Genomic DNA, 17,482 nt, shown 5'->3' with positions numbered 1-17,482 from the left:
GCTCTATAGAAGACCATGGGTAACGTGGGATGCTTTTAAATCCTTTCTGAGGGGGCGTATTATTGAAAGAAGTTCCTTTATCAAAAAAACAGAGTCAAAGACTACTCATATTAGAGCAAGACATCAAAAGACTTGAAAAGCAGTACTCAGAGCGACAAGATTCTAATACATGGGGTAAGTTGAAACAACTTAAATGTGAACTAAAGGATATACTGAACAGGAAAACGGAGTTTGCTCTTTTCTGTGCCAGGCAGAAATATTTTGAGCAGGGAGAACGAGCCAGTAAAATCCCAGCACACAGAGTAAAACAAATACAATCTCAAAATTTTATTCCATTGATTTTTGATAAAGACAACAACCTTATTATGAACAAAAGAGACATAAATACCACTTTTAGGGAATTTTATCACGAATTGTATACATCTCAGGATGGGACAGACAAAAACTAATTAGAAAGTTTTTTTTTCCTCAATTGAAATCCCTACCCTGGCACAGGAGGGGAGAGCAATTTTGGCGGGTGATATCTCTGTAGATGTAATTAAAAAAGCAATCGGAAATCTTAGGTTAGGAAAGGGCTCTGAAAACAATGGGTTTTCAGCAGATTTCTATCAGAAATTCATAGATGATCTAGGTTACTAGTTGTATATCAAGATGACACTACAGGATATCAAGATTACACTACTGCACAAAAAGAGCAGAGATCCACAGCAGTGTGCTAATTATCGCCCTGTTTCTTTAATTAATATGGATGAGAAAATTCTTGCCAAAATCTTAGCAACTAGATTGGAAGAGGTGGTCCCATTTCTCGTTCATCAGGATCAGGTGGGGTTTATGCAGGGCAGGAACTCTGCAGACAACCTTCGAAGACGGTTACATATTATGTAGATGACAAGAAATAGTGACACACCAAAGGTTGCCTTTTCATTAGACGTGGAAATGGCGTTTGATAAAGTGGAGTTCCCCTTTTTGTTTTATACGCTAGAAAAATTCGTATTTGGTCCAATATTTAGGAAGTGGGTGAAATTGATGTACTCTGATCCATCAGCCACAGTCTTAACTAATGGGATTATCTCACCTCAAGTAAAATTAAATCGTGGGGTTCGACAAGGTTCACCTTTATCACCTCTAATCTTCGCTATATTTCTTGAACCTCTGACTATAGCCTTATGGACTAATTCAAATATACAGGGTCTGCAGGCAGTCAAGAAGAACACAAGCTTCTTCTGTATGTGGATGATGTGCTATTGATATCTAGTAGCCCTGAGTCCTTCGTCCCAGAAATTTGCTCAGTGATAAATCTGTTCTCAGAGATATCTGGTTATGCTGTTAACTGGTCAAAATCAGAAGCGATGCCACTGCCAAAATTTGGCCCCCCTGATATTAGAAAAAATTGGAAATTCAGATGGATGCCTGAAAGATTAACATATCTGGGCATCAAATTAACGGCAGATTTGGAAAAAATAATGAAAGCCAATATATCTCCAGTCCTTCAGAAAACTCAAATTCTGTTACAAAACTGGGATAAGTTGTATATTTCCCTGTTGAGTAGACTTAATCTAGTCAAAATGATTGTGACTCCCAAGATCAATCACTTCCATGTTACCGCTAAAATTTCCATCCTCATTACTTAAACCATACAACAGTATGATAGAGAAGTTTATATGAGCAACAACAAAAACATGTTTAATCGGACTAAGTTATATGCAGCAAAAGACAAGGGGGGTTTAGTATTTTCATGAATAGACTGGTATCACTTGTCTTTTTCTTGATCGCAGCTATCTAAAATTCACCTGCCGCCGACAAGGACCCCGCTGTGGGTCAGGATAGAGGAACAGTTGGTACATACCTTTTACTCGGTGGAAGCCTTCCTCTCACAGACAGATAGACCAGTCCCCTCTCAAGACCCGGTAATGGCTTTTGCCAGAGAATCGTGGAAACTTGCTCATCAAATAACAAATAATGACCCGTATTTATCAAGCAGATCCTCCATATGGTGTAACAAGAAACTGATAATAGGGAAGAAAAGTTTATTTTGGGACAGGTGGGTTAGATCTGGGATTCATATTCTTGAGGATGTGACAGGAGACGTGGGATTTAAATAATTTGATAAAATTAAAACTAAATATAATCTGTCTAACTCAGAATTTTGGCGATATTTACAAATGAAACATTGTATTCTTTGAAACAAACATTTTCATCGCAGTCAGACAGAAATCCAGGTAATTTCCCATAAGATCAGAGAGAAAAAAACAGAGGAGCTTCAAATTTCTATAAACTTATTAGAAGTATGCAAGCGCCTAAATTATACGGTCTTAAAACATGTTGGGATAGGGATCTAGCTCAAGAGATTCCAGAGATTCTCAGATTTCTTCCAGATTGAAAGAAATTATGTGAATCATGGTACTGTTATTCACGTGAAGCACAATGTCAACTCATTTGTTATAAGACATTAAATAGATCCTACTGGACCCCTTCCAAACTAGCAAGACTAAATCTCAGAAACAGTGATATATGTTGGAGATGTAATGGAAAGGTTGGAACTCTGGTGCATATGCTATATGAGTGTGAGAAAGCTGAAGACATGTGAAATGCAATAATTTTATTTGTGAATAAGGTGCTGGGCACTCATTTGAGCAAAAACCCTGCTTTATGTTTGTTGGGATTACTTCCAGATGGCATTAAAATGTCAAAGCACCATAAATCTTGGTGTCACTTAGCAATGACAACAGGGTGCAGGATAACTCTACGCCACAGGAAATCTCCCTCTCAGTCCACTTTTAAGGAGTGGATACAGGTTTTAAGTTCAATGGCTAGCTACGAACGGGTCACCTATAGGGTGGCTTGGAAGGAAGACGTATTCAATGAGGTCTGTGGAAACAGAACCAGATCCACAGCAGGCAGGCGGAGATGACGGGCCTTCGGGCTGGACGAGACTGCATGAGGTGAGCAACAATGACAGGAGTTGGCAGAGGAAGCAGGACTAAGCAGAACGAACCAACGAGGAATGACAGAATGCAGTAAGCTTAAATAGTGAGGCTGACAGGTGTGCTGAATGCTGGCTGATTAGTAGCTGACAGGTGTGGATGATTACTGAACTGGAGACTGGAGCTGTATGGAAGGTGGAAAGTGTCCTGAGTATGTGCATGGTGCAGCAGACAAAGCTGCATCATGACATTGTTGCTGGACTGCATTTTTAGGGTTCCAAGCCCGCAGCGCAGGCGAACGGCTATGCCGTTCGTCTGCTCTGTGAGCAGAGAACCCTATTGTTTTTCGTGCATTTTTCCATTATTTATTCATTATTATTACGGAATTAAAACATGTTGTGCAGCCCAAGCGGATTTATAACGAACCTATTGAATCAGGTATCTAAGTACAGAATGTGCGCCTCTACTCAAACCCAGAAATTCAGACCCCTCAACAACTAGGGGGCGCTATAACAAAGGACAATGCGTTTCGGCCTGTAACCACCAAACTACTAGTCCCACACTCAAAAACTTGATAGCACTTTGTTTATTGGATGTTTCTGCATCAAAAAGCGAATTGGCACACCTTTCGTTTCTCAGCTACTTTTCGCGCTACATGGCTACAAAGGTTGGACCTTTCTTGTTAATCTCCTCCTACAGTTTTTGTGCAATCCGCGCAAAACTTTATATATATATGCGTGTCATGGACAAATAAAAAAGTTAACGTGGCAGATTTTTGAATTTTGACTTTTTCGAAAAGTAACGCTACAATAAGTGATTGTTAGCTAGCTAGGTCTAAATGTAATTGCTGATTATTCTAAAACCATAACAGATTTTAACATGTCCTTTATAACCCAAACTACAAATAAGATTTTGCACATGTGCCCCACGTTTGAAGATCGTCCATCACTAGGGGGCGCTGTGATGTCAAGAAATCTACTACGCAAGAATGGCTGATCGTATTTTTACAAAACCTTCTTCATCCCCTTCCAGTTATAACCCTGAACTAAAGTAATATAAAATGTTAATGATTGAAAAAAGTGGGCGGGGCCTATTTCCAAAAGTGTGGAAAAAAACTTGAAAACTTCAAATATTCACCTAAAATCACTTGTGTGGTGTAACAAGCTCAGTTTTTCAGGATGTATTCCTTGAATAAGGTTCAACAATTCTCTCACTGCATGTATTCCAGTTTTTGAAAGTGCCACACTCTTTTTTCAAAGTTTGTAAAATGGAGAAATCAATGTATTTTCCACAAATATTGGTCAATCCCCCCCAAAAAAATGGCCTCTATCTGTAAAGCACAGCCAGAATAAACATGTCTTTCAGTTTGGTAAAAATCCAGGCGATTTTTACCAATTTACAAGACTTTTAAAATTAATGATACAAGATTATAAAGGTTAATATTTTTTTTCTCTGAATCCATTTTTTTAATGACCATCAAAAAAATCGTGTGGTTATATAAAACACTCTTGGACATTCATGAATATTTTCAGAATTTTAGAGCAAACCGTTGATTAAGAAGGAATATTTATTTAGATAGTTTGACATAAAACCTATTGTAAAGAGCTTTTAAGAAAATTAAGCACGGGCTCCATCTCGTGGCTTGTTTTTGCAACTACAACAACTCTTACCATTAATAGTCTAAGTAAGGGGTATTCAATTAAAACTTAGAAGTCCACTTCAATAATTATGTATGTATATATTATATACCATTATATATATATATATATATATATATATATATATATATATATATATATATATATATAATATAGGATAGGATAACTCTTAACAGACTGTTTCCTTCAGAGCCAAATCTGCGTGGAGGTCAACTAACTGCAAGCTAACTGACTCAGAAGTAAATCTATGGTTAAGCACTACAATACAAATATACAGTCAGTTTATCAACATCCCATTGTTAATGCTTCTAGTTCAAACATACTTCATGTAAATTAAAATTATGACTGTTCATTAATATCAAACTAAACAGTAGACATTTTAAACCTCGTTTTCATCTTAGTTAAATAGCTTGAGGCTGTACATGTGTAAATTCTTACGTTGAGCGAGGTACTTGAACCCATCACACACGCAGTATTTGATCCAGTCCGACATTTCTCTGTGTTCAGCGCTGGGTTTCGTCCATACAATGGATGATGAAGGAGAGTATTGGATGTAGAAGGATTTCATGATCTTTGGTAAGGTGATAACTGTATTTCATCTCATGATTTACAAATACTTGGAAGAGGATTAAAAAAACCTATGCTGTAATTTGTTAAATTACATGTCATAGTTTCATAATTAAAAAGGATTTAATTTTTTTTTTTTACATGGGTTAAAGATGATCCCGGTGTTTTGAGTTGGGGGAAAAAAATTAAAGTGCATGTAAAACATCGCAATGTTAATGTGAGGAATGAAGAAAAAACAATGCTGTAAAAATTGATAAAGTGAGTTTATTTAGCTGAATGCAATAATACTATTATCGTGTGCATCGTGGCTAGGTTTTTTGTTGTTGCTGATCAAAAAGCTGGATCAGACTACTGGATCAGATTCCATGGATTCTCTCTGAAAGGACATGGCGAGCCTGTGCCCCAAGCAGAACTGAACCTCCATTGACAAACTCCATTCTTCTTACTGACGTAAACTTGCCAGTGGTAACAACACTAACCACTGAACAAAGAAAAGAAAAAAAACAACTGAACTCGCAACATAATTTGACTTGACTGACGACTGAAATATGTTATATATAGTCACATAGGGTGTTGGGGTAGCTGGGGCTGAGTTCTTCCTGAAGTCCACAACCATCTCCACTATTTTTACAGCGTTGAGCTCTAAGTTGTTCTCCCTGCACCAGGTCACCAGATGGTCACCCTCCCACCTGTAGGCGGACTCGTCACCATCAGAGATAAATCCCATGAGAGTGGTGTCGTGCGCAAACTTCAGAAGCTTGACAACCGTTGTTTTCCAACAGTCGGAAGGTGCTGCCGCCTCCACACCACACAGAGAGACAGCTGGTCAGAATGCTCTCTATGGTACTTCTGTAGAAGGTTGTGAGAATGTGCGGGGACAGGTGGGCTCTCCTCATCCTCTGCAGGAAGTACAAGCGCTTCTGCGCCCTCTTCACCAGTGACATGGTGTTCACAGACCAGGTGAGGTTGACCGTGATGTGCACCCCCAGGAACTTGGTGCTGCTAACCACCTCCACAGCTGAGCTGTTGATGAGTTTGTGTCATCTGCGAACTTCATGATGTGATTGGGGGTGAACCTGGGGGTGCAGTCGTGTCTCATCAGAGTAAACAGCAAGGGGCTCCGGATGCAGCCCTGAGGGGAGCCCGTGCTGAGGGTGATGACATCAGAGGTGGTCTGTCAGACCCGGACCGACAGTGGTCAGGAGGTGAGGAAGTGGTGAAGGGGTGTGCTGAAGCCCAGATGTTCCAGTTTTTCCACCAGATGCTGTGGGATTAGGGTGTTGAACGCTGAAGTCCAGGAACATGCTCAAAGGGGGAGGTGCGTGGGCTTGGAACCCGTTAATAACTGCTTGCAGTTCTAGTTTTTCTTACTGTTTTTCATGGTTATTTGTTTAAAAAAGGGGGCTGGACCGCCACTGATAAGTGCACACAAGATGTTTTTCTTATTTATTTAACTGTAACTAGGTAATGTGTACTTGTTTGTGTGTGTCTGGCAAAAACATAAATAAAAAAAAGAGAAATGGGCAAGTTATTTAAGTTCCATTTTAAGGTTGCATATCAAAGCATAGATAAAATACCATTTCAAATTAATTGAAGAGGGATTTCAGTAAGACATGACATTCTGTTATTAAAGACTTAACATAATCTACAATGCATTATTATTACCTTTGTCTTTCACCATATATAGTGCATTCATAAAGATGCACTGTTCAGATGTAAGACAGAAACAAGAAACTACAACTTTGTGGAGAGCAGCAAAAATATATTAATATTGGATGTTAGATGTATTACAACTCACATATTAATATGACAATTTCTTGTCATAACATTTTGCAGGCGTTACAATGCACTGTATTCCAACTAAATAAGGCAACTGTCAAACTGGAGGCAGACTGCCAACCAATCGCAGCATACATTGCTAGTTTATTTTCTGACACTGAAAGCGTCAAGCGTCATGGCAAGGGAAGTTTAATTATAAAGCACTTTTTAGTCATTTATCCAAAGATCACAACATCATAGATAAATAAATGTATGTACTTTTATCATTTTCTATATTAAATATAAAAGGAGCAGCATTGAAATAAGTTTAAACTTTTGATGTTAACTTGGGTATGACTACCATACCCAAAAAAATGACATGTCTCTCTTATCAACTCGGATAACTCTGGAGGTTCCAGCTCAGTAGGACCTAACCCTGTCATCACCCCAGCATGCATTGCACAGCTGACAAAATGGCGACCTCCATGAGTGAAAAATATAACAAATACAACACAGATGAGCTAACAGCCACTATAAAATAAATGTGTGCCACAGCAATGCCACAGGATGCGCATCAGAGTCATGCACCGGGTCAGCTACCCGACCCAGTGGGGTACCCGGTAAAACGTTCAGCTACGGGTAGAAAATAAAACCATATTATTTCATGGGTATAAATCAACAAAATGTGGGTGGGTAGCATGAAAAGAGTTACACCATGAATGAAACTTATTATTTATATTTTCTTATTTATTAACTCTACATCTTGATAAGCAAATTCATTCAAGAATACAGAGATAACAGTTATTTTCTTAAGAATGCAAAGAAACAACCTACCAATCTTACTTCAGCCAATTACGTCACTCCATAGTATAGCATGAGACACAAAACGAGTTGGACAGCTAGCGGCATAGCAGATGTGTCATGGAAGGAATAAAGGCAAAAAAAGCCTCTGGTGACAAGCAAATAATGGACGATGCATCATCTAAGGCCAAGTTGGACATTTGGGAGACACATGGTAAAATTCAAGACCACAAGAACAACAGGACTCTCATGGCTTTGGTGGACACATCGGGAAACTCGCTTTCGACACTAATTGCGTAATCAGCATTTCCACCAGTCTCTTATTTGAGTCCACATTTGAGCTGAGCTCAACAAGAGCCTCCTCCTCTTGGATGCTCACTTCATCGCGGACTGTGGGTGGGAAAGAGAAGGGATATCTGACCCACTGGTTTCCCAGTGGCTCTTCTCCAAAATACTCTCCGAACTAATCACGCAGCCTGTTCAGATGCGCGCTGATGACCGGTTTCACAGAGCTGAACAGTAGCGCTGTCTTATATTTCTTCGCGCCTCCCCTGCAACTCTTTGCCGGCAACCAGGGGAGGTGCGCCTCACCTATTGAAAACCACTGCCCTACTCCTTGTGCTGCACAGGGAATCAGAGCTGAGTGTGGCACCTTCGGCAGCTCTAATTAATGAGCTGTCGCACCTGGGAGGAGTACTACATATTCCCAGTTGTAAAGAATCAACTCCATTCAGTTCTCATAATCCTTAACAGTGTGTGTAACTGCCAGCTTCTTAAAAACCATTGTGTGAGTAAACCATCCAGCATTCCATGTTCTTATCTCATGTTACTGACCTCTCTTGTTCCTGTTTTGCTCCTGCCTGCCTTGCCCCTATTGGACACTCCTATTAGCTTCTGATCTCTGGACGCTGACCTCCTGCCTTGCCTCTTGACCTGTCTGCCTGTCTGCCGCTGCCCTTTTCTGGATTCTTCTGCCTGCCATGTAGGACTCAAGCCTGGACCTTGTACCTGTCTCCTGTCTCTTCTCTGCTTGGATACCTCTGCATGGTGCATGTGCCTCCTGTTACCGATTCTCTCGCCTGGATCTTGGATTCCCTTATCGCCTAGCTCACCGGGATTCTTCCGCCAAGTGGACTGTCACTTTGTATATGACCCCTGAACTGAGAATGACCTCCCCGCTAGCTCTTGTCCTGCCTAGCGATTACAAGATTTGGATCAGTCACCAAGTGATCCGAATCTTCCAGGCGGAACCGTCAGAAATAATCCCCAGGTCCAGTGCAACCTCCTGGCATCAGAGAAGGTTGGTGGCATTTATTCAGTGTTCTGTCACCCTCACTGAGTTATTCCTAGCCACTAGTCTTATTCTCCTCTCTGCAGTGATCCCGATGAGTTCCTGTCGTTTCCAGTTCCAACAACACCAGTTTATTAAAAATACACTTTTAAATGCTCACTTCTTGTGTTGGTTGAATTATTGGGTCTCCAGATTCTGAGGGTTCATTACACAAGTTTTTCAGCAGGACTCGACTGAATTTAAGTTTTCAAGGTAGAATAAATAGCTTGTTAAGGCTCATCAGGAGGAGCTTAAAGAGGAACTGGTTCCATGAGTTCGGTGCCATGTTGTTTTGTTCACGGTTAATAATTGGTCTCTCATGTCCTCAGCATCTCACACTCTTCGAGTTCAGACACCTCTTGTTATGTCTCTAACAGTATCCTGTTCCTTATCCCTGTATTTTCAGACAGCATGACGATGTATCTTTTCACTTCACTTACTTTTTTTATTTTATTTCAAGTTCCTTCTAACATTTTATGTAAAAAAAAAAATACTTTTTGCAATCCTAACTATTTTGTTTCTCAAAAGATTTGTGTGTTACCATAGAAATACCCTGGTTTCTGACTCAAGTTTAAGAACTGACTCCTTTCAAATTGCACTTGGCTGTACTGCATGTTGATGTATAATGCATGATGCTGGGAGGACAAAAGCACAACTAAATTCAGAGAAGTAGAAACGCTGATGAAATCAGAGACCCAGTCTTCTTGATTTTTCTATCTCCCATACTATCTACAACCTCCGCCACTCATTAAAGACATACCTGCTTGTACATAGGGGAATGAGAATATTTAGACAGCCATGGAACAGGGCTTGCTTGAGCTGATTTGTTAAAAAATTTATACATTTTAAAAGCCTTGCTGCTGTGGTGGGACTTCAATTGGAAGAGCTGATGTTACAGCTTGGTATGTATATTTAACAAAGACATATCTGTGTTCACACTTTATTCAGTAGGCATTACTAAAAGATCAACTTGCATTCATAAATTTGCTTATGCAAAAGGACATCTCTTTAAATATTCACAACAGTAGAAATGCATTGAGCCCCAGCTAATTGGCTCTATATTATGTAGCGTGATCCACACAAAGTGGCAACAAAATCAGTCAAAGAAAATAATAGGATTTTATTTGTAGGTATACCTCTGTGTTCTAACATGTGATCCGTTATTTGTGATAAGTTGAGAAAACTGAGTACAAGTACAATTAAAACAGTTACCAAAAGCAAATGTTACATTGCAGAAATTACCTTGCATATTATATTCCCTCATTAAACACAAACTGTTATATTTCAAGTGTTTATTTATTTTAATTTTGATTATTATTAATATCTGACAACTAATGAAAACCCCAATTTAAGTATCTCAGAAAATTAGACTATTAAAACCAATAAAAAAAAGGATTTTGAGAAATGTTGGCCAACTTAAAGTGTCAACATGAAAAGCATGAGAATGTCCAACATTCAATAACTGGTTGGGGCTCCTTTTCACTGGATTACCGTATCAATGTGGAGTGGGCCTTTTTACACTTATGGTGCTGACATCATATTTGATTGAACGAAATGTGGCTAATTTACTTCCGCTCTGAGTAAACCGCATGGGTGACCAAAGAGTTGTACATTAAAACAAGAAAAGTTTAAAAAACAAGTTAAAAACATACAAAAACTTACAAAACATACACAAACTAAAAACCAGAGTATTTTAAAATCCCATACATGATAAGATCACTGCATATTAAAAGCCAGGAAATAAAAGTGTGTTTTTAAAAGAGATTTAAGAACAGGAAAAGAGGAGGCCTGTCTGATACGCAGTGGTAAGTTATTCCATAACCTTGGAGCAGCAACAGCATTTGTTGGCTTATGGCTGCTCTTAGTCTAATACACCAAGGTCCATGAGACGTGGGGGAGGTTTGGCGACCATTTTTTAATCAAAATTTGACTGAAAGCAGCTCTCCTTCTCAAGAACTTTCTCCATTTTTGAAGTGAGTGTATTTGAGCTGGGTTGCTTGCCTCCGATATTGTGTGGTGATCTATCGGCCACCAAAGTACAACAAAGACTTTGTTTTGGGTTTTCTGATTTTTTTTGGGTGAAATTACCCCGAAATATGAGCAAGCCTTAATTGTGTGAGACATAAATATTCATGTGTGCTGCTCTGACAAGCCTCGGGTCAAGGATTTTTTTTTAATTTATTGGACGCTTTTGGCTTCAGTCAGTGAATGGCCCAACCCATGACCGTGCACACACTATAGACCTAGTTTTGTTTTATGGTTTATCTGTTTGTAATTTGAAAATTGCTGATGCACTGTTTTTGGAGTACACGTCTGTTTTATTTGAATTTATTCCTTTTACACAATTGTTTAAACCTTGCCTGCCTGCTGTTCAGCGAACAACTTTGTAATTCGTTTACTGCTGCTCATTTCTCATCTCAATCTCATCATCTGTGCATACTTTGTTCTGTCACAAACACAAGCAATTCCAGTCAATACGGTATTTTTCACCATGCACTAAGGCATGAAAGAGAATCATCCTCTGTTGTCCATCAGAAATATGGATGGTCTATTTGTGATGGATAATGGAGTGAAATGTGTCAATTTATAAAAAAAAAAAAAAAAATTGAGCCAGACCAGAAGTCAGACACAGTAAGTGTAAAACGTTTCTGGTATTATTTCAAAATACAGGAGGGAGCCGACAGGGCTTTCTGGATTCATAAATGGATCCTACACAGATCTGTGTGGCACATTTTGTAATGAAAAGATGGACAAGAAACATAGTCCGTGTGAAGCCGGCCATAGTAGGTGGGGAAATCAGTTACTCAACCCTAACCCCTAACCTTAAGACTGAGTTTAATGGGCAATTCTTCATGAAAATCAAGGGCACAGCGATAGGAAATAAATTAGTTCCTGCCTTTGCAAACATTTTCATGGGTCAATGGGGGAAAAAAAGCCCTTAATAAATACCCCCAAAAACCCTCTGTTATTTCAGCTATCTGGATAATATATGGTGGGGGTCTGGACACATTCTCAACACACAATATCTCCATCAAATTAAAATATAATTAAAACCTCAACACCACAGACTTTTTTGGAGACGACCAAATATAAAGGCACACAATTTGAGCATGCCCACAAATTGGATATCAACGTTTTTTTTAAACCTACAGATACTCATATTCCTACAGATAGCCATGTTTCTTCAACAATGTCCTGAAAAGCTTGTAGTTAATGTAGTCCCTATTCCTGATCACTACCATACAAGTGATAGAGGTGATTGTATTTAAATGTCGTGACCCTTTGATTAGTGGAAGAAGTATGTCCAGACCATTCCGTGCTCTCTGTATTTCTCAAGGGTTTTTGAAAAACACAGAGACTGCCCCTCTTTTTCTGTGCACAATTAAAAAGTTGCACGTGCTACACAGGACAGCCTGGTTGGGGTTGTTTCAGATTCTAAAACTGTAAAATCCTTACAGCTCCATAATCCCTCATTTTAAGCCCTGAACTTAATTGAACCTTCAGCTCCTGTGACAAGAACCCCTTAATGAGACACTTCTTGATGTCATCCGCTCCTTGTGTGATGATATATTGAGCTTTTCCGAATGTGTTGGGCATTGAAAAGCTGTTCCTTGCACTTAGTCCTCACACAACACCTCAAAACTTTGGGAACTTGCAACATTTCCTGGTGGTGGGTCAAAACATATGGCACCAATTGGAATCTCAGTGTTTTTACAAAATATTTCACTGAGAAGTTCCAGGACCAACCAAGACGTGTGCTGACCTCCTCCTCAACTGTACTGAGAAAAGTATGAATCAGTTAATTAAGTTATTTGGTTCAGTTTGTTCACTCAAATGATTTGTTCTTTTGAATGAATCACTCAAGAATTACACAACACTAAAGGAATTTGCTCTGCTCTAACATACAGTATATACACATTGTCATGGTTTTTAGATGCTTAGCCCACATGCAGACCACACTCGGGAGACAACGAGCAGTTCAGAGTTTTATTTAATGAACACATGGGTTTTAAGAAGTTACTGAGCAGGGACACACACGTAGGCAGCGCTGGAACGAGCTTGAATGATCACCGGGCACCGCGACCTATCCGAGGGGAGTGGAGTGGAAGGACAGGCTCAACTTGAGACCACACAGGGAGGCAGCTGGTGACGTAGTCACCGGTTGGCGGGCAGGTGGAATCCGTGGAGGGGCCCGAGCAGGGGCGCAGTAGATTGTTGGAGAGGACTGGAGGAACCAGAGGAGTTCAGTGGGGGTTCCTCAGCCCGGCTTGGTACTACCAAGGGAGCCGAGGTGATGGGGTCCGGAACTGCGAGGAACGGAAGGCTTGACTCGGGACATCTAAGTCAGAGGAGGCGCTCAAAGCGCGATCAGAGCGAAACTAAGCTGTCTTGAGACAGTGGCCACTGAGGCATACCACTTCTATGTTAACAATCTGGCGTCCTCCAGTCCTCCGAATGCCATTTTTATGCTCAGCCACACACTGCGGGCCCCGCCCACCTGTCAACCGCAGTCACCTGTGAAGTGAGCAGAGGAGGCAGCGCCAGCTGAAAATGCACGGTGCTATTTGCTGAGTGCTGACATACATTAAACCAGAATGGGCAGAGCAAGCAGCTGGCTCTCACGGGGAAACAGGCAGACTTGTGTACCATGCAGCCACAGGCAACTTTTATCATAGAGGGGAAGCAGAAGAGCTCAGCTGGCTGAACACATAGGAACTGGTGGCTTCAAGGCGGCAGTGCACATGAGGCGAGACAAGACGAGATGTTTTGGCATGAATGACTTAGCTGAGGCAGGTATATAGACAGGGGAACAGGTGAGCAGAGTTGGCAGTAATTACCGGTAGCAAGTGGAGCTGATCTAGGCTAATTGACTGTTGACTGAGGGAGTGAAAACTAATTACTCCAGAAAAGTCCAAAACAAAGCAAACAAAAACCTAAATAATGACGCTTTATAAGTTGTCAAGTTAAACCATTGTTGACCTATAAATGCCTCAGTGGCCTAGCACCCTTAGGTCTCTTCGACCTACTTCAACTTTACTTTCTTTCTCGGGCACTGAAACCATCTGATCAGCTGCTTTTGGTTTGCTGTGGCTCCTACTCTGGAAAGTCTCTCTTTCACATTAGACAGGGTTCTTCAGGTTCTGTTTTTAAATTTCTTTTAAAAGCAAATTTTCCCTGGTGTTTGATGTAGTGTGTGTTGTTTTTAGTATTGCAATATCCTGTGTTCTATACTCTGTTCGATTTTTAGATTTGTTTGTTTCAATTGTACCTTTAATCTTGTCATTTACCTTTTTATTTTTCAGTACTTTGGTAACAACCTGTGGTTTTTAAATGTGCTATCAATAAAGATGAGTTAATCTGACTAAAAGTCATACATTTCTAGATATGATTAACACAAAGAATTGCCTGTTTGGAGCTTTTGTTGCAATTCTGATGCAATATTTCAGTGGCAGAAGTACAAACCCCCTTGTGATGTTACACTCCTCTTGAACTCATGCTCTACTCTATGTGCTACAAACTACAAAACTAACTATAAAAAAGGTGCTTCCACATTGCTTTAATGGGGTTCAATATACAAAAAGTTTGACGACTTTTATCAGACTTCTGACAATATCTTTTACTTTCTAAGACAACTGACTAATTCATTACGTTGCACGGCCTGCAGTAGTAATCATTCTTCTTAAAATGATCACATTTGGTCACAAACCAAAGAAATATGTTTTTTAATGTTGTTTTATTTACAAATAAAAAAATAATGGTGTGGTGTGAACATGCAATTAGCCCCCAGGATCAATTAGTTGCAAAATCACCTTTCACTACAATTACAGCTTCAAGTAAATTTTTTTACACATTTTTTCATATAGGTCAATCTTTGTCAGATTGGTTGCATACCATCTGTGAAAATCTATTTTAATGTATTGCAGCCAATTCTCAATTAGATATAGGTCTGTACTTCCAACACTAACACAAAAATATGCTTTGATCTAGATCTAGCGCAAATCTGTACGTCTAGATTCTAGACGTACAGATTTGCGCTGTATTCAGCACCAGCCATCCTCCCAGGTTCCCTGCCCCTGCTGAAGAAAACAATCCCAACACAATGATGTGTTACATTGTGTGCCACATATTATTTTGCAATTAGGTCAAATATTTTCATTTTTGTTTTATCTGATAAAAGCACCTTTTTCCACATATTTCCTCTATAGTTCTCGTGGCACACTGCAAACAGGACTACTTAGGGCTTTCTTTGAACACCGTTCCTCTCCTTGCACCATGAAAGTCCCAGTGCACAACTAAAAGTTATCCTGTCAACACCTTGTGTTATGATGGAAAATAGTTTACGAGGTGCAAAAATTTAGCAAGGAACTGTTCCAGTGATAGGTAGATAGGTAGCCTGTTTATTTTATTTTATTTTTTTAAATAAATTGTGTTTTCATATTCTTTGTGTATTTGTGTCTACAAAACAGGCACTTTGTGTTATCACAAAATAGGGTCATGTTAAAACGATGCAATTTTTTAGAGTTATAAAAATGAAGTATCCAGTCGCGGCTGGTGAAAAAAATTCTTGGTGGGGCTGGCCAATAGATTTCCCTGCTTTACCTAGTACATGTATTTAAATTAAAAGTCGGAAAATTACTACGATTCCACAATAAGCATTTAATTAATAAAAAAACATTGTTCACAAAGGATTATTTTGGTGTTTTTGTCTTATTATTCCTTTTCACAGACTCATGCCAGAGGGTTTGCATACATTGTACATGTACGTATATTATTACGAAACGAACGTTTACGTCTTGACTTAAATATATATCCTAATTTTTTATTTATACAATGATTTAAGTAGAACAATGACTAGTGCAAAATTAAGTTGTATTTGCCGGAGATAAAGTGTAGACTGCAAATTCTGTCGAGGTATGATGGTTCCCACAGTCGATTGAGATTGTCTGCCTGCATTCTTTTCATTGAAATTATCCATTTCTTTCTTCTTTCTTAGTCCTTCAGTAAACGAAAGAAACGTACATCCGACGATTTGGAATGCCTCTGTGTGCAACCGGGAACTCAACAAGTCTTAGGCATTTTTTAGATTCCAAAAATAAACTAAAAGTACGCTCTAATTTACCCATTTTGTCACGCTGGTAAGCGAAAACAGTACTGTTTTGCCTACCACCATAACCCAGATGTAGCGCGTGACGTCACGCGTGAACTGGTCTATACACCTGTCACTGTGTAGCAGGGGCAAAGACTCCAGGAGCCCCAAAGCCATTCATTTTGGCGATGCTGATTGGCCAAATATTTATACATTTTCCCTAACAACAGTATACGATTGGTTATTTCGGTACACTTGTGGGGCTCCTTGAGTGACAGCCCCAAAAATGTAGAAGAGAAATTATATGTTCTGTTGGTGGAAATGCACTGTTAAATGAGAGTCAATTGGTAGAGTCAATCAGTAGAAGTGTTTTAATAATTCTTATTACATGTAGCCACGTACTATTAAGTAAAAACTGACATTAATAATACTTTTAAAATCTCTATATATTTTGACTTTTCCCCTCCACATCCAGGGAGGGCAGCGCCCGAGCTCCCTCTGGAAGTATCAAAGAAGAACATTACACTGTCAAATACAAAGGAGATGTAGGTTTCAGAGATTCTGATTTTATTAAATGGCACGTTTGTGGTGAATGAATCTTTAACTTTAGTGCATAACAGAACAAAATATTATGATCTTTTAGTCAGTTTAACAAACTCGAAATGCTCAAACATATAAACAAGCAGGTTTTGAAAGGACTGAAACAGACACAAGTAGGATTCTGGGGAGAGAAATGGAAAAATCACTTTAGAAGGAGCAGTTTTGGGAAACATACAGTATTTTTGAAGGCAGGAAAAAGATGTAAGTTTGACTCAAACTCAGACTGTTTGTTTTGTGGTACTGCAAAGGCCAAAAAGTGATGCAAGGCAATGTAATGTTGATATACACCCACACAGCAGCACACAAACCTATAAATTATTTACTTATGTCCATACCTTCGGCAAAACATCAAGCTTAAAGATCACAGATAGGAAATGTTTGCAAAATGCTTAGCTTCTGCTGTGACATGTGTCAATATTTGTTTAATGCATCTGAACACACACCAAACAACACTATAACTGCTCCATCAGTTTTACAATCAATCTGTTTCTCATCCCACACATATACCAATGTTTCTTTATTTCAAACTGTACATTTTAAACAGTTATGTAGTCCTCAATGTCATCAAATCTGCCCTTAGAGTGTCTGCATCATTTAGAGGTTAAGTCAGTTAAAGTCACTGGCTCTCACTAAAGGTTTTCAAATTCACTTTCACTGACAATGTCTGTTACAATCTCTGAGGAAACATAATATAACTTGCTTTCCCTGTAGAAATACAGATAATATAAGATAAGATGAAATTAGCTTTATTGATCTC

Source organism: Fundulus heteroclitus, chromosome 18 (genome assembly GCF_011125445.2).
Source record: "Fundulus heteroclitus isolate FHET01 chromosome 18, MU-UCD_Fhet_4.1, whole genome shotgun sequence".
NCBI classification, from domain to species: domain Eukaryota; kingdom Metazoa; phylum Chordata; class Actinopteri; order Cyprinodontiformes; family Fundulidae; genus Fundulus; species Fundulus heteroclitus.
Note: the sequence above shows the minus strand (reverse complement) of the source record.